The 24,735-nt window shown below is 44.6% G+C and overlaps 12 non-coding genes and 3 pseudogenes across 12 annotated transcripts; all 15 read right to left on the bottom strand.

The window, feature by feature from the left end:
* Window positions 1-12: 12 nt before the first annotated feature.
* LOC141200170 (U2 spliceosomal RNA) lies at window positions 13-203 on the bottom strand. Its single transcript, XR_012271898.1, has one exon. It is a non-coding gene; the product is annotated as a U2 spliceosomal RNA (small nuclear RNA).
* Window positions 204-1,318: 1,115 nt separating this feature from the next.
* LOC141200169 (U2 spliceosomal RNA) lies at window positions 1,319-1,509 on the bottom strand. The gene has a single exon (XR_012271897.1). It is a non-coding gene; the product is annotated as a U2 spliceosomal RNA (small nuclear RNA).
* Window positions 1,510-2,624: 1,115 nt separating this feature from the next.
* LOC141200167 (U2 spliceosomal RNA) lies at window positions 2,625-2,815 on the bottom strand. The gene has a single exon (XR_012271895.1). It is a non-coding gene; the product is annotated as a U2 spliceosomal RNA (small nuclear RNA).
* Window positions 2,816-3,930: 1,115 nt separating this feature from the next.
* Window positions 3,931-4,121, bottom strand: LOC141200166 (U2 spliceosomal RNA). The gene has a single exon (XR_012271894.1). It is a non-coding gene; the product is annotated as a U2 spliceosomal RNA (small nuclear RNA).
* Window positions 4,122-5,236: 1,115 nt separating this feature from the next.
* On the bottom strand, window positions 5,237-5,427 carry LOC141200165 (U2 spliceosomal RNA). The gene has a single exon (XR_012271893.1). It is a non-coding gene; the product is annotated as a U2 spliceosomal RNA (small nuclear RNA).
* Window positions 5,428-6,542: 1,115 nt separating this feature from the next.
* Window positions 6,543-6,733, bottom strand: LOC141200164 (U2 spliceosomal RNA). Its single transcript, XR_012271892.1, has one exon. It is a non-coding gene; the product is annotated as a U2 spliceosomal RNA (small nuclear RNA).
* Window positions 6,734-7,848: 1,115 nt separating this feature from the next.
* On the bottom strand, window positions 7,849-8,039 carry LOC141200163 (U2 spliceosomal RNA). The gene has a single exon (XR_012271891.1). It is a non-coding gene; the product is annotated as a U2 spliceosomal RNA (small nuclear RNA).
* Window positions 8,040-9,154: 1,115 nt separating this feature from the next.
* LOC141200162 (U2 spliceosomal RNA) lies at window positions 9,155-9,345 on the bottom strand. Its single transcript, XR_012271890.1, has one exon. It is a non-coding gene; the product is annotated as a U2 spliceosomal RNA (small nuclear RNA).
* Window positions 9,346-10,459: 1,114 nt separating this feature from the next.
* Window positions 10,460-10,650, bottom strand: LOC141200161 (U2 spliceosomal RNA). Its single transcript, XR_012271889.1, has one exon. It is a non-coding gene; the product is annotated as a U2 spliceosomal RNA (small nuclear RNA).
* A 1,115-nt stretch (window positions 10,651-11,765) lies between these two features.
* On the bottom strand, window positions 11,766-11,938 carry LOC141200874 (U2 spliceosomal RNA; annotated as a pseudogene).
* Window positions 11,939-18,763: 6,825 nt separating this feature from the next.
* On the bottom strand, window positions 18,764-18,954 carry LOC141200160 (U2 spliceosomal RNA). The gene has a single exon (XR_012271888.1). It is a non-coding gene; the product is annotated as a U2 spliceosomal RNA (small nuclear RNA).
* A 1,109-nt stretch (window positions 18,955-20,063) lies between these two features.
* LOC141200159 (U2 spliceosomal RNA) lies at window positions 20,064-20,254 on the bottom strand. The gene has a single exon (XR_012271887.1). It is a non-coding gene; the product is annotated as a U2 spliceosomal RNA (small nuclear RNA).
* A 1,109-nt stretch (window positions 20,255-21,363) lies between these two features.
* Window positions 21,364-21,554, bottom strand: LOC141200158 (U2 spliceosomal RNA). Its single transcript, XR_012271886.1, has one exon. It is a non-coding gene; the product is annotated as a U2 spliceosomal RNA (small nuclear RNA).
* A 1,115-nt stretch (window positions 21,555-22,669) lies between these two features.
* LOC141200924 (U2 spliceosomal RNA) lies at window positions 22,670-22,848 on the bottom strand (annotated as a pseudogene).
* Window positions 22,849-23,642: 794 nt separating this feature from the next.
* On the bottom strand, window positions 23,643-23,734 carry LOC141201063 (U2 spliceosomal RNA; annotated as a pseudogene).
* Window positions 23,735-24,735: the final 1,001 nt, after the last annotated feature.

Raw genomic sequence — 24,735 nt, 5'->3', positions numbered from 1 at the left:
ACTGCATTAAAGAAGGGGTGCACCGGTCCTGGAGATACTGCAATACCAGGTCAATGCGTGGAGTGGACAGAGCAAGCTCTTTTTCCATCTCCCTGTTCTAAAAATCCATTTAATATATGGTCCCCAGATAGGGGACGTATCAGATATTAAACTGATAAGAACAGATACTACACTTGATCTTAGCCAAAAGGCCGAGAAGCGATAACCAGAATTGGTTTCAAACTACGGAGCCACCCAAGGATCCTGAAAAGTCCATTTGTGGAGATGAGCTCCTGGACTCCCGTTAAGAAGACATGTTGTCAACCTCTAGATCCCTTACATGCCTGCACTTTTCGGCTTGCTGCTGCTGCAATCCACGCGTTTTAGATCTGCATAACTCCACCTCTTTAAACACAGCACCTTCACCCCCTGCTGTTCCCACCCGCCTCAACACCGTTGGAAGGGAGGAGAACCAATTAAGGCGGGGGGTGGGGTGGAACGAGCAGCTGTCTACCCTTAGCAGGAGGGCTCCTGATTACATACCTCTCCTGCTGCTGCTGCTGCTGGCTGTCCAGCAGCAGACTGAAGGTGGCTGCTGCTGTGCACAGGTATATAAAGGCTCAGAGCCTATTATGACACGCGCAGCCAGCGTTCCATTGCCACATTCCATCTACTGCAGGCAGGATACCTGGCTGGCTGAATGTCGCTGAGAAGCTCACAGAGACCGCCATAAGCAACAGTTTAACAGAATGCCACAGACTAATCAACCAAACTTTTTGGGTTGGGTTCTCTTTGATAGTCTGCAGGCATTAAATGAAAGAAGTCAGTGTTCCAGCAGAAGGAGACAACGTTTCAGAAAAGGCATTGTAGCAAACCAAAAAAGAAATTTTAAGCGCAGCAGAGTAACCAGCGCACATACCTGTTAGCTCAGGTGAGTTTAAAAGGCTGCTGTTGATAACAAGGGCATTTGCTAAATAGATGGTGTGTGTGCAACAATATACTGAAAGGTCAATTATATTGTGCAGCTTATCTCACCACCTGTAGTTATTTAGGTGAAAGCTCCAAAATGCTTGCCTAATATGTCTGTTTATCCAAAAGGAAGTAAAAAGGGAGAGCTAGAAAGATAGCATTGCATCACATTACATGGCAATGCAATGCACAGTTGCTGAAGTTGAACCAAAATGAGCTTGTAATCTGGCTTCTGCAACTTTGAACATGAAAAATCCAATGAGGAGAAGAAAAGCAAAGCCAAAGAGTCCATCCCAAAATCCGACAAACAAGCAAAATGAACAAAAAACATTGAATTCAATTCTTTCTGATTTTAGAAACTGCATTAAAGAAGGGGTGCACCGGTCCTGGAGATACTGCAATACCAGGTCAATGCGTGGAGTGGACAGAGCAAGCTCTTTTTCCATCTCCCTGTTCTAAAAATCCATTTAATATATGGTCCCCAGATAGGGGACGTATCAGATATTAAACTGATAAGAACAGATACTACACTTGATCTTAGCCAAAAGGCCGAGAAGCGATAACCAGAATTGGTTTCAAACTACGGAGCCACCCAAGGATCCTGAAAAGTCCATTTGTGGAGATGAGCTCCTGGACTCCCGTTAAGAAGACATGTTGTCAACCTCTAGATCCCTTACATGCCTGCACTTTTCGGCTTGCTGCTGCTGCAATCCACGCGTTTTAGATCTGCATAACTCCACCTCTTTAAACACAGCACCTTCACCCCCTGCTGTTCCCACCCGCCTCAACACCGTTGGAAGGGAGGAGAACCAATTAAGGCGGGGGGTGGGGTGGAACGAGCAGCTGTCTACCCTTAGCAGGAGGGCTCCTGATTACATACCTCTCCTGCTGCTGCTGCTGCTGGCTGTCCAGCAGCAGACTGAAGGTGGCTGCTGCTGTGCACAGGTAAATAAAGGCTCAGAGCCTATTATGACACGCGCAGCCAGCGTTCCATTGCCACATTCCATCTACTGCAGGCAGGATACCTGGCTGGCTGAATGTCGCTGAGAAGCTCACAGAGACCGCCATAAGCAACAGTTTAACAGAATGCCACAGACTAATCAACCAAACTTTTTGGGTTGGGTTCTCTTTTATAGTCTGCAGGCATTAAATGAAAGAAGTCAGTGTTCCAGCAGAAGGAGACAACGTTTCAGAAAAGGCATTGTAGCAAACCAAAAAAGAAATTTTAAGCGCAGCAGAGTAACCAGCGCACATACCTGTTAGCTCAGGTGAGTTTAAAAGGCTGCTGTTGATAACAAGGGCATTTGCTAAATAGATGGTGTGTGTGCAACAATATACTGAAAGGTCAATTATATTGTGCAGCTTATCTCACCACCTGTAGTTATTTAGGTGAAAGCTCCAAAATGCTTGCCTAATATGTCTGTTTATCCAAAAGGAAGTAAAAAGGGAGAGCTAGAAAGATAGCATTGCATCACATTACATGGCAATGCAATGCACAGTTGCTGAAGTTGAACCAAAATGAGCTTGTAATCTGGCTTCTGCAACTTTGAACATGAAAAATCCAATGAGGAGAAGAAAAGCAAAGCCAAAGAGTCCATCCCAAAATCCGACAAACAAGCAAAATGAACAAAAAACATTGAATTCAATTCTTTCTGATTTTAGAAACTGCATTAAAGAAGGGGTGCACCGGTCCTGGAGATACTGCAATACCAGGTCAATGCGTGGAGTGGACAGAGCAAGCTCTTTTTCCATCTCCCTGTTCTAAAAATCCATTTAATATATGGTCCCCAGATAGGGGACGTATCAGATATTAAACTGATAAGAACAGATACTACACTTGATCTTAGCCAAAAGGCCGAGAAGCGATAACCAGAATTGGTTTCAAACTACGGAGCCACCCAAGGATCCTGAAAAGTCCATTTGTGGAGATGAGCTCCTGGACTCCCGTTAAGAAGACATGTTGTCAACCTCTAGATCCCTTACATGCCTGCACTTTTCGGCTTGCTGCTGCTGCAATCCACGCGTTTTAGATCTGCATAACTACACCTCTTTAAACACAGCACCTTCACCCCCTGCTGTTCCCACCCGCCTCAACACCGTTGGAAGGGAGGAGAACCAATTAAGGCGGGGGGTGGGGTGGAACGAGCAGCTGTCTACCCTTAGCAGGAGGGCTCCTGATTACATACCTCTCCTGCTGCTGCTGCTGCTGGCTGTCCAGCAGCAGACTGAAGGTGGCTGCTGCTGTGCACAGGTATATAAAGGCTCAGAGCCTATTATGACACGCGCAGCCAGCGTTCCATTGCCACATTCCATCTACTGCAGGCAGGATACCTGGCTGGCTGAATGTCGCTGAGAAGCTCACAGAGACCGCCATAAGCAACAGTTTAACAGAATGCCACAGACTAATCAACCAAACTTTTTGGGTTGGGTTCTCTTTTATAGTCTGCAGGCATTAAATGAAAGAAGTCAGTGTTCCAGCAGAAGGAGACAACGTTTCAGAAAAGGCATTGTAGCAAACCAAAAAAGAAATTTTAAGCGCAGCAGAGTAACCAGCGCACATACCTGTTAGCTCAGGTGAGTTTAAAAGGCTGCTGTTGATAACAAGGGCATTTGCTAAATAGATGGTGTGTGTGCAACAATATACTGAAAGGTCAATTATATTGTGCAGCTTATCTCACCACCTGTAGTTATTTAGGTGAAAGCTCCAAAATGCTTGCCTAATATGTCTGTTTATCCAAAAGGAAGTAAAAAGGGAGAGCTAGAAAGATAGCATTGCATCACATTACATGGCAATGCAATGCACAGTTGCTGAAGTTGAACCAAAATGAGCTTGTAATCTGGCTTCTGCAACTTTGAACATGAAAAATCCAATGAGGAGAAGAAAAGCAAAGCCAAAGAGTCCATCCCAAAATCCGACAAACAAGCAAAATGAACAAAAAACATTGAATTCAATTCTTTCTGATTTTAGAAACTGCATTAAAGAAGGGGTGCACCGGTCCTGGAGATACTGCAATACCAGGTCAATGCGTGGAGTGGACAGAGCAAGCTCTTTTTCCATCTCCCTGTTCTAAAAATCCATTTAATATATGGTCCCCAGATAGGGGACGTATCAGATATTAAACTGATAAGAACAGATACTACACTTGATCTTAGCCAAAAGGCCGAGAAGCGATAACCAGAATTGGTTTCAAACTACGGAGCCACCCAAGGATCCTGAAAAGTCCATTTGTGGAGATGAGCTCCTGGACTCCCGTTAAGAAGACATGTTGTCAACCTCTAGATCCCTTACATGCCTGCACTTTTCGGCTTGCTGCTGTTGCAATCCACGCGTTTTAGATCTGCATAACTCCACCTCTTTAAACACAGCACCTTCACCCCCTGCTGTTCCCACCCGCCTCAACACCGTTGGAAGGGAGGAGAACCAATTAAGGCGGGGGGTGGGGTGGAACGAGCAGCTGTCTACCCTTAGCAGGAGGGCTCCTGATTACATACCTCTCCTGCTGCTGCTGCTGCTGGCTGTCCAGCAGCAGACTGAAGGTGGCTGCTGCTGTGCACAGGTATATAAAGGCTCAGAGCCTATTATGACACGCGCAGCCAGCGTTCCATTGCCACATTCCATCTACTGCAGGCAGGATACCTGGCTGGCTGAATGTCGCTGAGAAGCTCACAGAGACCGCCATAAGCAACAGTTTAACAGAATGCCACAGACTAATCAACCAAACTTTTTGGGTTGGGTTCTCTTTTATAGTCTGCAGGCATTAAATGAAAGAAGTCAGTGTTCCAGCAGAAGGAGACAACGTTTCAGAAAAGGCATTGTAGCAAACCAAAAAAGAAATTTTAAGCGCAGCAGAGTAACCAGCGCACATACCTGTTAGCTCAGGTGAGTTTAAAAGGCTGCTGTTGATAACAAGGGCATTTGCTAAATAGATGGTGTGTGTGCAACAATATACTGAAAGGTCAATTATATTGTGCAGCTTATCTCACCACCTGTAGTTATTTAGGTGAAAGCTCCAAAATGCTTGCCTAATATGTCTGTTTATCCAAAAGGAAGTAAAAAGGGAGAGCTAGAAAGATAGCATTGCATCACATTACATGGCAATGCAATGCACAGTTGCTGAAGTTGAACCAAAATGAGCTTGTAATCTGGCTTCTGCAACTTTGAACATGAAAAATCCAATGAGGAGAAGAAAAGCAAAGCCAAAGAGTCCATCCCAAAATCCGACAAACAAGCAAAATGAACAAAAAACATTGAATTCAATTCTTTCTGATTTTAGAAACTGCATTAAAGAAGGGGTGCACCGGTCCTGGAGATACTGCAATACCAGGTCAATGCGTGGAGTGGACAGAGCAAGCTCTTTTTCCATCTCCCTGTTCTAAAAATCCATTTAATATATGGTCCCCAGATAGGGGACGTATCAGATATTAAACTGATAAGAACAGATACTACACTTGATCTTAGCCAAAAGGCCGAGAAGCGATAACCAGAATTGGTTTCAAACTACGGAGCCACCCAAGGATCCTGAAAAGTCCATTTGTGGAGATGAGCTCCTGGACTCCCGTTAAGAAGACATGTTGTCAACCTCTAGATCCCTTACATGCCTGCACTTTTCGGCTTGCTGCTGCTGCAATCCACGCGTTTTAGATCTGCATAACTCCACCTCTTTAAACACAGCACCTTCACCCCCTGCTGTTCCCACCCGCCTCAACACCGTTGGAAGGGAGGAGAACCAATTAAGGCGGGGGGTGGGGTGGAACGAGCAGCTGTCTACCCTTAGCAGGAGGGCTCCTGATTACATACCTCTCCTGCTGCTGCTGCTGCTGGCTGTCCAGCAGCAGACTGAAGGTGGCTGCTGCTGTGCACAGGTATATAAAGGCTCAGAGCCTATTATGACACGCGCAGCCAGCGTTCCATTGCCACATTCCATCTACTGCAGGCAGGATACCTGGCTGGCTGAATGTCGCTGAGAAGCTCACAGAGACCGCCATAAGCAACAGTTTAACAGAATGCCACAGACTAATCAACCAAACTTTTTGGGTTGGGTTCTCTTTTATAGTCTGCAGGCATTAAATGAAAGAAGTAAGTGTTCCAGCAGAAGGAGACAACGTTTCAGAAAAGGCATTGTAGCAAACCAAAAAAGAAATTTTAAGCGCAGCAGAGTAACCAGCGCACATACCTGTTAGCTCAGGTGAGTTTAAAAGGCTGCTGTTGATAACAAGGGCATTTGCTAAATAAATGGTGTGTGTGCAACAATATACTGAAAGGTCAATTATATTGTGCAGCTTATCTCACCACCTGTAGTTATTTAGGTGAAAGCTCCAAAATGCTTGCCTAATATGTCTGTTTATCCAAAAGGAAGTAAAAAGGGAGAGCTAGAAAGATAGCATTGCATCACATTACATGGCAATGCAATGCACAGTTGCTGAAGTTGAACCAAAATGAGCTTGTAATCTGGCTTCTGCAACTTTGAACATGAAAAATCCAATGAGGAGAAGAAAAGCAAAGCCAAAGAGTCCATCCCAAAATCCGACAAACAAGCAAAATGAACAAAAAACATTGAATTCAATTCTTTCTGATTTTAGAAACTGCATTACAGAAGGGGTGCACCGGTCCTGGAGATACTGCAATACCAGGTCAATGCGTGGAGTGGACAGAGCAAGCTCTTTTTCCATCTCCCTGTTCTAAAAATCCATTTAATATATGGTCCCCAGATAGGGGACGTATCAGATATTAAACTGATAAGAACAGATACTACACTTGATCTTAGCCAAAAGGCCGAGAAGCGATAACCAGAATTGGTTTCAAACTACGGAGCCACCCAAGGATCCTGAAAAGTCCATTTGTGGAGATGAGCTCCTGGACTCCCGTTAAGAAGACATGTTGTCAACCTCTAGATCCCTTACATGCCTGCACTTTTCGGCTTGCTGCTGCTGCAATCCACGCGTTTTAGATCTGCATAACTCCACCTCTTTAAACACAGCACCTTCACCCCCTGCTGTTCCCACCCGCCTCAACACCGTTGGAAGGGAGGAGAACCAATTAAGGCGGGGGGTGGGGTGGAACGAGCAGCTGTCTACCCTTAGCAGGAGGGCTCCTGATTACATACCTCTCCTGCTGCTGCTGCTGCTGGCTGTCCAGCAGCAGACTGAAGGTGGCTGCTGCTGTGCACAGGTATATAAAGGCTCAGAGCCTATTATGACACGCGCAGCCAGCGTTCCATTGCCACATTCCATCTACTGCAGGCAGGATACCTGGCTGGCTGAATGTCGCTGAGAAGCTCACAGAGACCGCCATAAGCAACAGTTTAACAGAATGCCACAGACTAATCAACCAAACTTTTTGGGTTGGGTTCTCTTTTATAGTCTGCAGGCATTAAATGAAAGAAGTCAGTGTTCCAGCAGAAGGAGACAACGTTTCAGAAAAGGCATTGTAGCAAACCAAAAAAGAAATTTTAAGCGCAGCAGAGTAACCAGCGCACATACCTGTTAGCTCAGGTGAGTTTAAAAGGCTGCTGTTGATAACAAGGGCATTTGCTAAATAGATGGTGTGTGTGCAACAATATACTGAAAGGTCAATTATATTGTGCAGCTTATCTCACCACCTGTAGTTATTTAGGTGAAAGCTCCAAAATGCTTGCCTAATATGTCTGTTTATCCAAAAGGAAGTAAAAAGGGAGAGCTAGAAAGATAGCATTGCATCACATTACATGGCAATGCAATGCACAGTTGCTGAAGTTGAACCAAAATGAGCTTGTAATCTGGCTTCTGCAACTTTGAACATGAAAAATCCAATGAGGAGAAGAAAAGCAAAGCCAAAGAGTCCATCCCAAAATCCGACAAACAAGCAAAATGAACAAAAAACATTGAATTCAATTCTTTCTGATTTTAGAAACTGCATTAAAGAAGGGGTGCACCGGTCCTGGAGATACTGCAATACCAGGTCAATGCGTGGAGTGGACAGAGCAAGCTCTTTTTCCATCTCCCTGTTCTAAAAATCCATTTAATATATGGTCCCCAGATAGGGGACGTATCAGATATTAAACTGATAAGAACAGATACTACACTTGATCTTAGCCAAAAGGCCGAGAAGCGATAACCAGAATTGGTTTCAAACTACGGAGCCACCCAAGGATCCTGAAAAGTCCATTTGTGGAGATGAGCTCCTGGACTCCCGTTAAGAAGACATGTTGTCAACCTCTAGATCCCTTACATGCCTGCACTTTTCGGCTTGCTGCTGCTGCAATCCACGCGTTTTAGATCTGCATAACTCCACCTCTTTAAACACAGCACCTTCACCCCCTGCTGTTCCCACCCGCCTCAACACCGTTGGAAGGGAGGAGAACCAATTAAGGCGGGGGGTGGGGTGGAACGAGCAGCTGTCTACCCTTAGCAGGAGGGCTCCTGATTACATACCTCTCCTGCTGCTGCTGCTGCTGGCTGTCCAGCAGCAGACTGAAGGTGGCTGCTGCTGTGCACAGGTATATAAAGGCTCAGAGCCTATTATGACACGCGCAGCCAGCGTTCCATTGCCACATTCCATCTACTGCAGGCAGGATACCTGGCTGGCTGAATGTCGCTGAGAAGCTCACAGAGACCGCCATAAGCAACAGTTTAACAGAATGCCACAGACTAATCAACCAAACTTTTTGGGTTGGGTTCTCTTTTATAGTCTGCAGGCATTAAATGAAAGAAGTAAGTGTTCCAGCAGAAGGAGACAACGTTTCAGAAAAGGCATTGTAGCAAACCAAAAAAGAAATTTTAAGCGCAGCAGAGTAACCAGCGCACATACCTGTTAGCTCAGGTGAGTTTAAAAGGCTGCTGTTGATAACAAGGGCATTTGCTAAATAAATGGTGTGTGTGCAACAATATACTGAAAGGTCAATTATATTGTGCAGCTTATCTCACCACCTGTAGTTATTTAGGTGAAAGCTCCAAAATGCTTGCCTAATATGTCTGTTTATCCAAAAGGAAGTAAAAAGGGAGAGCTAGAAAGATAGCATTGCATCACATTACATGGCAATGCAATGCACAGTTGCTGAAGTTGAACCAAAATGAGCTTGTAATCTGGCTTCTGCAACTTTGAACATGAAAAATCCAATGAGGAGAAGAAAAGCAAAGCCAAAGAGTCCATCCCAAAATCCGACAAACAAGCAAAATGAACAAAAAACATTGAATTCAATTCTTTCTGATTTTAGAAACTGCATTACAGAAGGGGTGCACCGGTCCTGGAGATACTGCAATACCAGGTCAATGCGTGGAGTGGACAGAGCAAGCTCTTTTTCCATCTCCCTGTTCTAAAAATCCATTTAATATATGGTCCCCAGATAGGGGACGTATCAGATATTAAACTGATAAGAACAGATACTACACTTGATCTTAGCCAAAAGGCCGAGAAGCGATAACCAGAATTGGTTTCAAACTACGGAGCCACCCAAGGATCCTGAAAAGTCCATTTGTGGAGATGAGCTCCTGGACTCCCGTTAAGAAGACATGTTGTCAACCTCTAGATCCCTTACATGCCTGCACTTTTCGGCTTGCTGCTGCTGCAATCCACGCGTTTTAGATCTGCATAACTCCACCTCTTTAAACACAGCACCTTCACCCCCTGCTGTTCCCACCCGCCTCAACACCGTTGGAAGGGAGGAGAACCAATTAAGGCGGGGGGTGGGGTGGAACGAGCAGCTGTCTACCCTTAGCAGGAGGGCTCCTGATTACATACCTCTCCTGCTGCTGCTGCTGCTGGCTGTCCAGCAGCAGACTGAAGGTGGCTGCTGCTGTGCACAGGTATATAAAGGCTCAGAGCCTATTATGACACGCGCAGCCAGCGTTCCATTGCCACATTCCATCTACTGCAGGCAGGATACCTGGCTGGCTGAATGTCGCTGAGAAGCTCACAGAGACCGCCATAAGCAACAGTTTAACAGAATGCCACAGACTAATCAACCAAACTTTTTGGGTTGGGTTCTCTTTTATAGTCTGCAGGCATTAAATGAAAGAAGTCAGTGTTCCAGCAGAAGGAGACAACGTTTCAGAAAAGGCATTGTAGCAAACCAAAAAAGAAATTTTAAGCGCAGCAGAGTAACCAGCGCACATACCTGTTAGCTCAGGTGAGTTTAAAAGGCTGCTGTTGATAACAAGGGCATTTGCTAAATAGATGGTGTGTGTGCAACAATATACTGAAAGGTCAATTATATTGTGCAGCTTATCTCACCACCTGTAGTTATTTAGGTGAAAGCTCCAAAATGCTTGCCTAATATGTCTGTTTATCCAAAAGGAAGTAAAAAGGGAGAGCTAGAAAGATAGCATTGCATCACATTACATGGCAATGCAATGCACAGTTGCTGAAGTTGAACCAAAATGAGCTTGTAATCTGGCTTCTGCAACTTTGAACATGAAAAATCCAATGAGGAGAAGAAAAGCAAAGCCAAAGAGTCCATCCCAAAATCCGACAAACAAGCAAAATGAACAAAAACATTGAATTCAATTCTTTCTGATTTTAGAAACTGCATTAAAGAAGGGGTGCACCGGTCCTGGAGATACTGCAATACCAGGTCAATGCGTGGAGTGGACAGAGCAAGCTCTTTTTCCATCTCCCTGTTCTAAAAATCCATTTAATATATGGTCCCCAGATAGGGGACGTATCAGATATTAAACTGATAAGAACAGATACTACACTTGATCTTAGCCAAAAGGCCGAGAAGCGATAACCAGAATTGGTTTCAAACTACGGAGCCACCCAAGGATCCTGAAAAGTCCATTTGTGGAGATGAGCTCCTGGACTCCCGTTAAGAAGACATGTTGTCAACCTCTAGATCCCTTACATGCCTGCACTTTTCGGCTTGCTGCTGCTGCAATCCACGCGTTTTAGATCTGCATAACTCCACCTCTTTAAACACAGCACCTTCACCCCCTGCTGTTCCCACCCGCCTCAACACCGTTGGAAGGGAGGAGAACCAATTAAGGCGGGGGGTGGGGTGGAACGAGCAGCTGTCTACCCTTAGCAGGAGGGCTCCTGATTACATACCTCTCCTGCTGCTGCTGCTGCTGGCTGTCCAGCAGCAGACTGAAGGTGGCTGCTGCTGTGCACAGGTATATAAAGGCTCAGAGCCTATTATGACACGCGCAGCCAGCGTTCCATTGCCACATTCCATCTACTGCAGGCAGGATACCTGGCTGGCTGAATGTCGCTGAGAAGCTCACAGAGACCGCCATAAGCAACAGTTTAACAGAATGCCACAGACTAATCAACCAAACTTTTTGGGTTGGGTTCTCTTTTATAGTCTGCAGGCATTAAATGAAAGAAGTCAGTGTTCCAGCAGAAGGAGACAACGTTTCAGAAAAGGCATTGTAGCAAACCAAAAAAGAAATTTTAAGCGCAGCAGAGTAACCAGCGCACATACCTGTTAGCTCAGGTGAGTTTAAAAGGCTGCTGTTGATAACAAGGGCATTTGCTAAATAGATGGTGTGTGTGCAACAATATACTGAAAGGTCAATTATATTGTGCAGCTTATCTCACCACCTGTAGTTATTTAGGTGAAAGCTCCAAAATGCTTGCCTAATATGTCTGTTTATCCAAAAGGAAGTAAAAAGGGAGAGCTAGAAAGATAGCATTGCATCACATTACATGGCAATGCAATGCACAGTTGCTGAAGTTGAACCAAAATGAGCTTGTAATCTGGCTTCTGCAACTTTGAACATGAAAAATCCAATGAGGAGAAGAAAAGCAAAGCCAAAGAGTCCATCCCAAAATCCGACAAACAAGCAAAATGAACAAAAAACATTGAATTCAATTCTTTCTGATTTTAGAAACTGCATTACAGAAGGGGTGCACCGGTCCTGGAGATACTGCAATACCAGGTCAATGCGTGGAGTGGACAGAGCAAGCTCTTTTTCCATCTCCCTGTTCTAAAAATCCATTTAATATATGGTCCCCAGATAGGGGACATATCAGATATTAAACTGATAAGAACAGATCCGTTTTCAAACAAGCTTTATTTAAATCAGACATACATCATAAATTACAAACAAATCACAAAGACTTGAATAAAATATGACATAAAACAAATACAAGGTCAGATTTAAAAAGCGCATAAAAGCATAAAAATCATAAAACACAGTTTTGCATATAATTTGCATAAATAAATACATATGTCAAATGCAAACACCATAGCTTTTTAACTTTATCTTTTTACAATCAGGTAGTATGAAAACTTTTCACAAAGAACATATCCGATACAATATTTGAAACAAATCACAAATACTGGAATAAAATATGACATAAAACTAATACAGAGTCAGAATTAAAATGCACTTAAAAGCATAAAAAGCATAAAACACAGTTTTGCATATAATTTACATAAATAAATACATATTCCAAATTTGCAAACACCATAGCTTTTTTGCTTCATTGATTCCCATCTTTTTACAATCTCTCAGGTAGTATGTAAACATTTCACAAAGAGCAAGCCCAATACAATCTTTGACAGGAATAAATTCACGTTTAAACAATAATATATTGCGCACTTTCCATAAAGCTTCTTTTAAACAGTTTATTATAAGCCATGCGACTCGTGCTTGTTTCATGGTTGGGCAATTAATTATCCCACATATTATAATGTCACAATTAAGGGTTTGTATACCACATATCCATTTTAGGAGGGTGCCCACCGTCTGCCATAGCTCTTGTGCGTAGGGGCAATCCCACAGTAAATGAAACACTGACTCGTTTGGGGCGCATCTTTCTCTGGGACATCTAGCACTAGCCACCAGCCCCCTATGATGCTGAAAAGCTCTCGTAGGGAGACATTGGTGAACAACCTGCCAAGCTAAATCCTTTTGTGAGTTGCTAAGTGCAGGACAGGCCACGTTGTTCCACACTAGGCGGCACCTGGAGATGGAAAAATTAGACACATCCTCCATCTCCTCATGTCCCTTACAAATAACTGTTAACTTACGTTGATCAAATAAAAGCTGACGATCAACTTGGGTCAGATCATATTCTGAAATGACCTTCTCCAAGATCTTGTAATGCTTAGGGGGAGATAAGAGAAAAGGACAATTAACAGTCATACTGAAGTTCAACTTTCGGAAAAGAAACCCAGTTGTATATCTAAGAAAACAAGAGAAAGCCCCAACATTATTCAAGCTTTTGCAACAAAATACAAAAAACTTGATAAATAAAAACAATTTTAAATCAGGGAACCCTTTACCCCCATTTTTCTTGCTTTTACATACCACCTCCCTCCTCAATTTCTCCATTTTGGATCCCCACAGAAAATAAAACATGGGCTTCATAAGTCTTTTAAGATACAGAGAATTAGGGGGAAAAACCATAGCGGCATACAAAATGATAGGAAGCAAAACCATTTTAATTACAAGAATCTTGCCCTCCATTGTTAGTTTTCGAGTTTGCCATAAAGAGATCTTCTGATTTAATTTATTCAAAACCAAATCCCAGTTTTCAATACCATCATTAGCAGGATTAAACAAGACACCCAGGATCTTGATTCCTACTGTTTGTGTGGGAACCCTAGGCGGATCTGACTCCCATTGACCCATAATCATACAGTCACATTTATTTATATTCAACTTAAACCCAGACCCAGCACTAAAAATTTCAGTAATTAGAATTGCTCTGTTAATAGATGCTGAGCTAGTGCCATATACAGATATGTCATCCATATATCCAATGGCTTTAACTTGTTGTCCACCCCCACCCGGAATAAAAATGCCCCTAACCACCTTGTCCCGACGCAGCAGGCACAACAGTGGCTCAATGGAGCAGACAAATAAAAGTGGGGACATGGGGCAACCTTGTTTAACACCGGAAAGAAGCTCCACCTCTCTAGTTAAAAAACCATTGACTAAAATCCGGGCAGATGACTGTTTGTATAAAAGCGCAATTTTCTGAATAAAAGAATCAGGGAACCCCATCTTTCCCATAACTTTAAAAAGATAAAAGTGGGAGACCCTATCAAACGCTTTCATAAAATCCAAAGATAAAATAGCTAGTGGCTGTTTTCTATCTTTTTGAAACCAGATAAGATCACGAATTAGGTTTAGATGCTCCCAGATTGATCTCCCGGGGACACCACACACCTGATCTGGATGAATTACATTTTTAATAACTGCTTTAAGACGACCAGCAACAACTTTAGCTAAAATCTTGTAGTCTGTATTTAATAGTGAAATAGGCCTCCAATTCTCCAACTTTGATTTATCACCTTTCTTAAAAATTAATGTAATCATACTTTTACGCCATGAATATGGTAATAAATCAGCCTTAGAGGCTTCACAAACTACTTGTATAAAATCCTCCTTAATTAGATCCCAAAAGCAAAGATAAAATTCAAAAGGAAGGCCATCTGATCCAGGAGCCTTACCTTTATTAAAACTCTTAAGGGTCTCTTCAATTTCACTGGGTAAAAGTTCTTTAGCTAAAAAAATCTGGTCATCTTTATTTAAAAACTGGGATAAAACATTAAGATTCTCTGTAAAAGCAGGTTCATCAACATTTTTAATACTAAAAAGATCTCTATAAAAATTAGCAGTATGCTCTAAAATGCCCTCAGTGGAAGATTGTCCTTCTAGCTCAGTAATCACTTGTTTTTTGTCACTCATTTTTTTAAAGAAAAACCTTGAGCAGGTCTCACCCTCTTCCAAATATTTCACACGGGTATTAAATATAATTTCTTTACCCTTTTGTTCCAGGAATTTTTGGATTTCTGTCTGGATCTTGGCAATCTCATCATCCACACCAGGTACTCCCCACCCCTTAAGCTTAAGGAGAGTTTGCATCCTGACATTAAAATCTTTAAAACATTTCCTTTTTTCACGTGCCTTCCTTTTACCAATTTTAATAAAAAATTCTTTAATACGGGTTTTAACACACTCCCACCACCCCAACATACTCTGATTTGGGTGTTTCCGTCTTCTCCAACTCTCATACTTTGCATAAAACTCCGCCCTTACCAGTTCGTCTTCTAATAAGAGCACATTCAATTTCCACATACCTTTTCCAACTTTTGCTTCCTGTGGAGTTTGCAATACATTGTATAGTAATACATGATCAGAAAAAATATTTTCTATTAGACCAGCATTCCTAGGTTTAAAAACATCAGAAGAGGAAAAAATAAAATCAATACGAGATGACATCCCTCTACCCCTCCATGTATGCCCAGGGTCAGTAGGGTAGGACTTTCTCCAAGCATCTAATAATTTGAGGTCCGTTGTCAAATGTTTTAACAGACTGGATGTTTTGTCTGTTCTTCCATTAGTATCACCTCCACTCCTCCCCTCCCCCAACATGACACAGTTAAAATCCCCTCCCACTATCACAGGGGACGGACCTGATAAAAACAAAGGGATGACATTAAAAAGGGAAGCACGCTCATTTTTCTCTGGGGATGCATAAACATTAATAAGACGACAGGTAAAACCATTTAAAATAACATGAGTTGATAAGGCACGACCTGGAACTATTTCAGTGATGGATAAAACATTAACATTTTGACATTTGAATAAAATCCCAACCCCGGCAGCTTTATTTTCATTGGACCCTGACCAAATAGAGGGTCCTGCTGACCAGTCCATTTTTAAGTTGGGGTATGACAAATCGTGATCAATACCGCATTCTTGCAGGAAAAAAATGTCAAAGTTCAGAGTCATTAACCAAGCAAACAAAGCAGCCCGTCTAACAGGGCTCTTTAGGCTTCTCACATTTAGTGAGGCAACACGGATTTCTGCCATGTTAGGTGTTTTTTATTGATTCATTATACTCTGAATCTGAATCAATAATTTGTGACAGAGAAGGTGAAGGAAGGGATGACACAGTTCGTAAACTGTCCGTTTCATCTGAGTCCGTGAAATCCTCAATTAAGTTAGTCCCCTCTGGGCTGAGAATTTTTGCAGCACTAGATAGAAAGACTTTACGGGACATCTGAGGCAGGTTATGCTCCTCCTGCGCCTCTTCACGACTTCTCTTACCACTGGCGCTGAGATCCATCCGATCCTCCGAATCCACCCGATCCTCACCAGGCACTGCAGCAGGTGGAATACCCGCAGACCCTCCAGGAGCACCAAGGGACATCATTTCCGGAGCAGGATGACCATCAGGACCAGCAACAGGTTCACCAACCACTGCACGACCTCTATCATCCAGGCAGGCAACAGGACATCCATCAGGAATGGTTCCAGGACATCCATCTGGACTGGCATCAGGACATCCATCTGGACTGGCATCAGGGCATCCATCTGGGTTGGCATCAGGACATCCATCTGGATTGGCATCAGGGCATCCGTCTGGATTGGCATCAGGGCATCCATCTGGATTGGCATCAGGGCATCCGTCTGGACTGGCATCAGGGCAGACATCTGGTCCAACATCTGTGCTGGCATCAGCAGGGGTATCTGGATGGACATCTGGATTGGTACCAACAGCTCCAGATTTTCGCCTCTTTTTTGGTTCCCTCTCATTTCCGCTCTGAGAAGGTGCCATCTCCCCACCAGGTGAAACCTGGACCCCTGCAGGAGTAGGCAAAGGCGTGACCTCGGCTACAGAGGCCGGGTTTTTCCGCAAAGGTACCGACAGAGCATCGACTGAGTCAGACTGTTTTTGACCTTTAGTAATGTCCACAAAGCTTTTTCTGGGGTCACCCGGGCTGACCCTGCTGGCATCAGCAGGAACTCCTGCGGAACTAGCCGCAGGCGCCCGAGAGCCACCACGAGACCTTGTCCGCATCGGACAATTACTGAACAGGTGAGTAGACATTCCGCACCCACTGCAGGTCTTACTGTTCTTACAGTCCTTTGAGGCATGACCCCATTGTCCACAGTTGTGGCACTGACTCATCCGCTCGTTCTTACAATCGCTCTGTATGTGACCAAGGTCACCACACCTACGACACCTGAATGGTTGTCCATCATAGAAGAGGTAGCCATGGTCTCTTCCCAGCACCACTGTGGAGGGGGGGTGCATAAGGCCTTCTACACCCCCAGGGTCAAGTCTGAAGCGTACCATAAAGCGTCGTTTCCCATTCCAGAAACCGCTCCGACCTTTGACGTTCCCCGTAAATCTGACAGATGTACAATATCTGCTCAGAAAAAGCTCAATATCATCTGTGGACACATGGGGGTTAAACATGTATACCACAAGGGGAACGTCAACTCCGCCATAGAGACCCGTAAAAATCACTCCGTCCAACAGCTTGCTGTTACGGTGGCCCTTAACGCATTCGTAAAAGTGCTGGCAGGCAACCTTGGTCGAGAACGTGAGAATATATGTACTCTGCCCCTTCTCCTGCAGGCAGTAAACATCATGATCTTTCACGTTCAACAGATCTCTCAAACTCTGTACATAGAACTCACGGGGGTTGTCATATCCGACGTGGTTTGCTGGAACCTCGATACGCACCGAGTTCCTGATCTGGCCGGAGCCAGTGGAAAATTGAAATGAACAAGGCATCTCACCAAAGTGGCAAAGGCTTACCGTCACTACGGGCTCGGCCTTTCGCCTGGGGATCGCAACTTGTTGCCCGGGGACTAAGCCAGCTCCCTAATAGCAGCAGGGGGGTGAAGTCCCACCAAAAGGTGAGACGATCCCCCCAGGCCAAGGAGCCGGGTACCCCGGGCACCTCTCAGCCAAGACCAAGGCAGCAACCGTTAGATCACTGCACCTGATCTCAGCCAAAAGGCCGAGAAGCGATAACCAGAATTGGTTTCAAACTACGGAGCCACCCAAGGATCCTAAAAAGTCCATTTGTGGAGATGAGCTCCTGGACTCCCGTTAAGAAGACATGTTGTCAACCTCTAGATCCCTTACATGCCTGCACTTTTCGGCTTGCTGCTGCTGCAATCCACGCGTTTTAGATCTGCATAACTCCACCTCTTTAAACACAGCACCTTCACCCCCTGCTGTTCCCACCCGCCTCAACACCGTTGGAAGGGAGGAGAACCAATTAAGGCGGGGGGTGGGGTGGAACGAGCAGCTGTCTACCCTTAGCAGGAGGGCTCCTGATTACATACCTCTCCTGCTGCTGCTGCTGCTGGCTGTCCAGCAGCAGACTGAAGGTGGCTGCTGCTGTGCACAGGTATATAAAGGCTCAGAGCCTATTATGACACGCGCAGCCAGCGTTCCATTGCCACATTCCATCTACTGCAGGCAGGATACCTGGCTGGCTGAATGTCGCTGAGAAGCTCACAGAGACCGCCATAAGCAACAGTTTAACAGAATGCCACAGACTAATCAACCAAACTTTTTGGGTTGGGTTCTCTTTTATAGTCTGCAGGCATTAAATGAAAGAAGTCAGTGTTCCAGCAGAAGGAGACAACGTTTCAGAAAAGGCATTGTAGCAAACCAAAAAAGAAATTTTAAGCGCAGCAGAGTAACCAGCGCACATACCTGTTAGCTCAGGTGAGTTTAAAAGGCTGCTGTTGATAACAAGGGCATTTGCTAAATAGATGGTGTGTGTGCAACAATATACTGAAAGGTCAATTATATTGTGCAGCTTATCTCACCACCTGTAGTTATTTAGGTGAAAGCTCCAAAATGCTTGCCTAATATGTCTGTTTATCCAAAAGGAAGTAAAAAGGGAGAGCTAGAAAGATAGCATTGCATCACATTACATGGCAATGCAATGCACAGTTGCTGAAGTTGAACCAAAATGAGCTTGTAATCTGGCTTCTGCAACTTTGAACATGAAAAATCCAATGAGGAGAAGAAAAGCAGAGCCAAAGAGTCCATCCCAAAATCCGACAAACAAGCAAAATGAACAAAAAACATTGAATTCAATTCTTTCTGATTTTAGAAACTGCATTAAAGAAGGGGTGCACCGGTCCTGGAGATACTGCAATACCAGGTCAATGCGTGGAGTGGACAGAGCAAGCTCTTTTTCCATCTCCCTGTTCTAAAAATCCATTTAATATATGGTCCCCAGATAGGGGACGTATCAGATATTAAACTGATAAGAACAGATACTACACTTGATCTTAGCCAAAAGGCCGAGAAGCGATAACCAGAATTGGTTTCAAACTACGGAGCCACCCAAGGATCCTAAAAAGTCCATTTGTGGAGATGAGCTCCTGGACTCCCGTTAAGAAGACATGTTGTCAACCTCTAGATCCCTTACATGCCTGCACTTTTCGGCTTGCTGCTGCTGCAATCCACGCGTTTTAGATCTGCATAACTCCACCTCTTTAAACACAGCACCTTCACCCCCTGCTGTTCCCACCCGCCTCAACACCGTTGGAAGGGAGGAGAACCAATTAAGGCGGGGGGTGGGGTGGAACGAGCAGCTGTCTACCCTTAGCAGGAGGGCTCCTGATTACATACCTCTCCTGCTGCTGCTGGCTGTCCAGCAGCAGACTGAAGGTGGCTGCTGCTGTGCACAGGTATATAAAGGCTCAGAGCCTATTATGACACGCGCAGCCAGCGTTCCATTGCCACATTCCATCTACTGCAGGCAGGATACCTGGCTGGCTGAATGTCGCTGAGAAGCTCACAGAGACCGCCATAAGCAACAGTTTAACAGAATGCCACAGACTAATCAACCAAACTTTTTGGGTTGGGTTCTCTTTTATAGTCTGCAGGCATTAAATGAAAGAAGTCAGTGTTCCAGCAGAAGGAGACAACGTTTCAGAAAAGGCATTGTAGCAAACCAAAAAAGAAATTTTAAGCGCAGCAGAGTAACCAGCGCACATACCTGTTAGCTCAGGTGAGTTTAAAAGGCTGCTGTTGATAACAAGGGCATTTGCTAAATAGATGGTGTGTGTGCAACAATATACTGAAAGGTCAATTATATTGTGCAGCTTATCTCACCACCTGTAGTTATTTAGGTGAAAGCTCCAAAATGCTTGCCTAATATGTCTGTTTATCCAAAAGGAAGTAAAAAGGGAGAGCTAGAAAGATAGCATTGCATCACATTACATGGCAATGCAATGCACAGTTGCTGAAGTTGAACCAAAATGAGCTTGTAATCTGGCTTCTGCAACTTTGAACATGAAAAATCCAATGAGGAGAAGAAAAGCAGAGCCAAAGAGTCCATCCCAAAATCCGACAAACAAGCAAAATGAACAAAAAACATTGAATTCAATTCTTTCTGATTTTAGAAACTGCATTAAAGAAGGGGTGCACCGGTCCTGGAGATACTGCAATACCAGGTCAATGCGTGGAGTGGACAGAGCAAGCTCTTTTTCCATCTCCCTGTTCTAAAAATCCATTTAATATATGGTCCCCAGATAGGGGACGTATCAGATATTAAACTGATAAGAACAGATACTACACTTGATCTTAGCCAAAAGGCCGAGAAGCGATAACCAGAATTGGTTTCAAACTACGGAGCCACCCAAGGATCCTAAAAAGTCCATTTGTGGAGATGAGCTCCTGGACTCCCGTTAAGAAGACATGTTGTCAACCTCTAGATCCCTTACATGCCTGCACTTTTCGGCTTGCTGCTGCTGCAATCCACGCGTTTTAGATCTGCATAACTCCACCTCTTTAAACACAGCACCTTCACCCCCTGCTGTTCCCACCCGCCTCAACACCGTTGGAAGGGAGGAGAACCAATTAAGGCGGGGGGTGGGGTGGAACGAGCAGCTGTCTACCCTTAGCAGGAGGGCTCCTGATTACATACCTCTCCTGCTGCTGCTGGCTGTCCAGCAGCAGACTGAAGGTGGCTGCTGCTGTGCACAGGTATATAAAGGCTCAGAGCCTATTATGACACGCGCAGCCAGCGTTCCATTGCCACATTCCATCTACTGCAGGCAGGATACCTGGCTGGCTGAATGTCGCTGAGAAGCTCACAGAGACCGCCATAAGCAACAGTTTAACAGAATGCCACAGACTAATCAACCAAACTTTTTGGGTTGGGTTCTCTTTTATAGTCTGCAGGCATTAAATGAAAGAAGTCAGTGTTCCAGCAGAAGGAGACAACGTTTCAGAAAAGGCATTGTAGCAAACCAAAAAAGAAATTTTAAGCGCAGCAGAGTAACCAGCGCACATACCTGTTAGCTCAGGTGAGTTTAAAAGGCTGCTGTTGATAACAAGGGCATTTGCTAAATAGATGGTGTGTGTGCAACAATATACTGAAAGGTCAATTATATTGTGCAGCTTATCTCACCACCTGTAGTTATTTAGGTGAAAGCTCCAAAATGCTTGCCTAATATGTCTGTTTATCCAAAAGGAAGTAAAAAGGGAGAGCTAGAAAGATAGCATTGCATCACATTACATGGCAATGCAATGCACAGTTGCTGAAGTTGAACCAAAATGAGCTTGTAATCTGGCTTCTGCAACTTTGAACATGAAAAATCCAATGAGGAGAAGAAAAGCAGAGCCAAAGAGTCCATCCCAAAATCCGACAAACAAGCAAAATGAACAAAAAACATTGAATTCAATTCTTTCTGATTTTAGAAACTGCATTAAAGAAGGGGTGCACCGGTCCTGGAGATACTGCAATACCAGGTCAATGCGTGGAGTGGACAGAGCAAGCTCTTTTTCCATCTCCCTGTTCTAAAAATCCATTTAATATATGGTCCCCAGATAGGGGACGTATCAGATATTAAACTGATAAGAACAGATACTACACTTGATCTTAGCCAAAAGGCCGAGAAGCGATAACCAGAATTGGTTTCAAACTACGGAGCCACCCAAGGATCCTAAAAAGTCCATTTGTGGAGATGAGCTCCTGGACTCCCGTTAAGAAGACATGTTGTCAACCTCTAGATCCCTTACATGCCTGCACTTTTCGGCTTGCTGCTGCTGCAATCCACGCGTTTTAGATCTGCATAACTCCACCTCTTTAAACACAGCACCTTCACCCCCTGCTGTTCCCACCCGCCTCAACACCGTTGGAAGGGAGGAGAACCAATTAAGGCGGGGGGTGGGGTGGAACGAGCAGCTGTCTACCCTTAGCAGGAGGGCTCCTGATTACATACCTCTCCTGCTGCTGCTGCTGCTGGCTGTCCAGCAGCAGACTGAAGGTGGCTGCTGCTGTGCACAGGTATATAAAGGCTCAGAGCCTATTATGACACGCGCAGCCAGCGTTCCATTGCCACATTCCATCTACTGCAGGCAGGATACCTGGCTGGCTGAATGTCGCTGAGAAGCTCACAGAGACCGCCATAAGCAACAGTTTAACAGAATGCCACAGACTAATCAACCAAACTTTTTGGGTTGGGTTCTCTTTTATAGTCTGCAGGCATTAAATGAAAGAAGTCAGTGTTCCAGCAGAAGGAGACAACGTTTCAGAAAAGGCATTGTAGCAAACCAAAAAAGAAATTTTAAGCGCAGCAGAGTAACCAGCGCACATACCTGTTAGCTCAGGTGAGTTTAAAAGGCTGCTGTTGATAACAAGGGCATTTGCTAAATAGATGGTGTGTGTGCAACAATATACTGAAAGGTCAATTATATTGTGCAGCTTATCTCACCACCTGTAGTTATTTAGGTGAAAGCTCCAAAATGCTTGCCTAATATGTCTGTTTATCCAAAAGGAAGTAAAAAGGGAGAGCTAGAAAGATAGCATTGCATCACATTACATGGCAATGCAATGCACAGTTGCTGAAGTTGAACCAAAATGAGCTTGTAATCTGGCTTCTGCAACTTTGAACATGAAAAATCCAATGAGGAGAAGAAAAGCAGAGCCAAAGAGTCCATCCCAAAATCCGACAAACAAGCAAAATGAACAAAAAACATTGAATTCAATTCTTTCTGATTTTAGAAACTGCATTAAAGAAGGGGTGCACCGGTCCTGGAGATACTGCAATACCAGGTCAATGCGTGGAGTGGACAGAGCAAGCTCTTTTTCCATCTCCCTGTTCTAAAAATCCATTTAATATATGGTCCCCAGATAGGGGACGTATCAGATATTAAACTGATAAGAACAGATTTTTTTTTTTTTTTGAAAGCCCGAATTCGTGTACAAAACCCGAGTGCGCTTAAAAAAGTGACAAGTGCCACAAAAAAAGTGCACTAGGATGCTGGTCTTCTTGAAACCCTCTCCAAAAGGAGAAGGGTCCCCCAAACCATTCCCCGTCCCTCCGAGCCAAAAGGCCACAGCGAGGAACAGGGACAAAAAGCCACCTCCATCCGAAGCCAGAGGCGACCCAATCTTACCCCCAGCACCTGCCCGAGTTCTCACCCGAGCAAGGCACTGGGAGCCAAAGACTGTGCTCCCCTCCCGGAAGAGGGGAGCCAACAACGCTGTCCTCCCGAAAGAGGAGAGCCAGGGGGTTTCAGGGGGGAGCGGAACCTGATGGCCACACACTCCCCCCCTAGACCTGCCAAGAGAGGAACCCGTAAGGGAACCGCATCCCGACAAAATCCTAGTAGGACGTGACACACGTGAATAAGTGGACACACAGTGACAAAGAAATTAAATAAATAGTGAAGGTTTCACAGTATAATACTGCCCGGACCTTCGACCGGGAATTGAAAAATTCCCCATCCTAAGGCCAGAAGGCCCGGAATAAGGGTGTGTGCGAAGAAAGAAAATTTGAAGTGCTTGTGCAAATGTGCCATAAACTCAAGTGGGGTTCCCAATCCCAGTGAGTTAAGGCACCCCAGGGTCACCACTCCTGGGGCACTTCACACTTCGGGCTTTCGATCTTCCCCGGCCCAATGGCGTCGATCCTGGGGGGCCATGCTTTCCACCAGATGACTATATTAGCCACCTGGCGTACTAACAAGCGCCTAAACCCCAGTGTGCATAATGTATCAATCTACTAGGGCGGCCAACATCCAAAACCGCCTTTTCGAAAGATACTACACTTGATCTTAGCCAAAAGGCCGAGAAGCGATAACCAGAATTGGTTTCAAACTACGGAGCCACCCAAGGATCCTAAAAAGTCCATTTGTGGAGATGAGCTCCTGGACTCCCGTTAAGAAGACATGTTGTCAACCTCTAGATCCCTTACATGCCTGCACTTTTCGGCTTGCTGCTGCTGCAATCCACGCGTTTTAGATCTGCATAACTCCACCTCTTTAAACACAGCACCTTCACCCCCTGCTGTTCCCACCCGCCTCAACACCGTTGGAAGGGAGGAGAACCAATTAAGGCGGGGGGTGGGGTGGAACGAGCAGCTGTCTACCCTTAGCAGGAGGGCTCCTGATTACATACCTCTCCTGCTGCTGCTGCTGCTGGCTGTCCAGCAGCAGACTGAAGGTGGCTGCTGCTGTGCACAGGTATATAAAGGCTCAGAGCCTATTATGACACGCGCAGCCAGCGTTCCATTGCCACATTCCATCTACTGCAGGCAGGATACCTGGCTGGCTGAATGTCGCTGAGAAGCTCACAGAGACCGCCATAAGCAACAGTTTAACAGAATGCCACAGACTAATCAACCAAACTTTTTGGGTTGGGTTCTCTTTTATAGTCTGCAGGCATTAAATGAAAGAAGTCAGTGTTCCAGCAGAAGGAGACAACGTTTCAGAAAAGGCATTGTAGCAAACCAAAAAAGAAATTTTAAGCGCAGCAGAGTAACCAGCGCACATACCTGTTAGCTCAGGTGAGTTTAAAAGGCTGCTGTTGATAACAAGGGCATTTGCTAAATAGATGGTGTGTGTGCAACAATATACTGAAAGGTCAATTATATTGTGCAGCTTATCTCACCACCTGTAGTTATTTAGGTGAAAGCTCCAAAATGCTTGCCTAATATGTCTGTTTATCCAAAAGGAAGTAAAAAGGGAGAGCTAGAAAGATAGCATTGCATCACATTACATGGCAATGCAATGCACAGTTGCTGAAGTTGAACCAAAATGAGCTTGTAATCTGGCTTCTGCAACTTTGAACATGAAAAATC

Source organism: Phyllobates terribilis, unplaced genomic scaffold (assembly GCF_046119375.1).
Source record: "Phyllobates terribilis strain yellow unplaced genomic scaffold, ASM4611937v1 Scaffold_108__1_contigs__length_5656254, whole genome shotgun sequence".
Classification (NCBI taxonomy): Eukaryota; Metazoa; Chordata; class Amphibia; order Anura; family Dendrobatidae; genus Phyllobates; species Phyllobates terribilis.
Note: the sequence above shows the minus strand (reverse complement) of the source record. Positions and strands in the feature narration are given on the sequence as shown.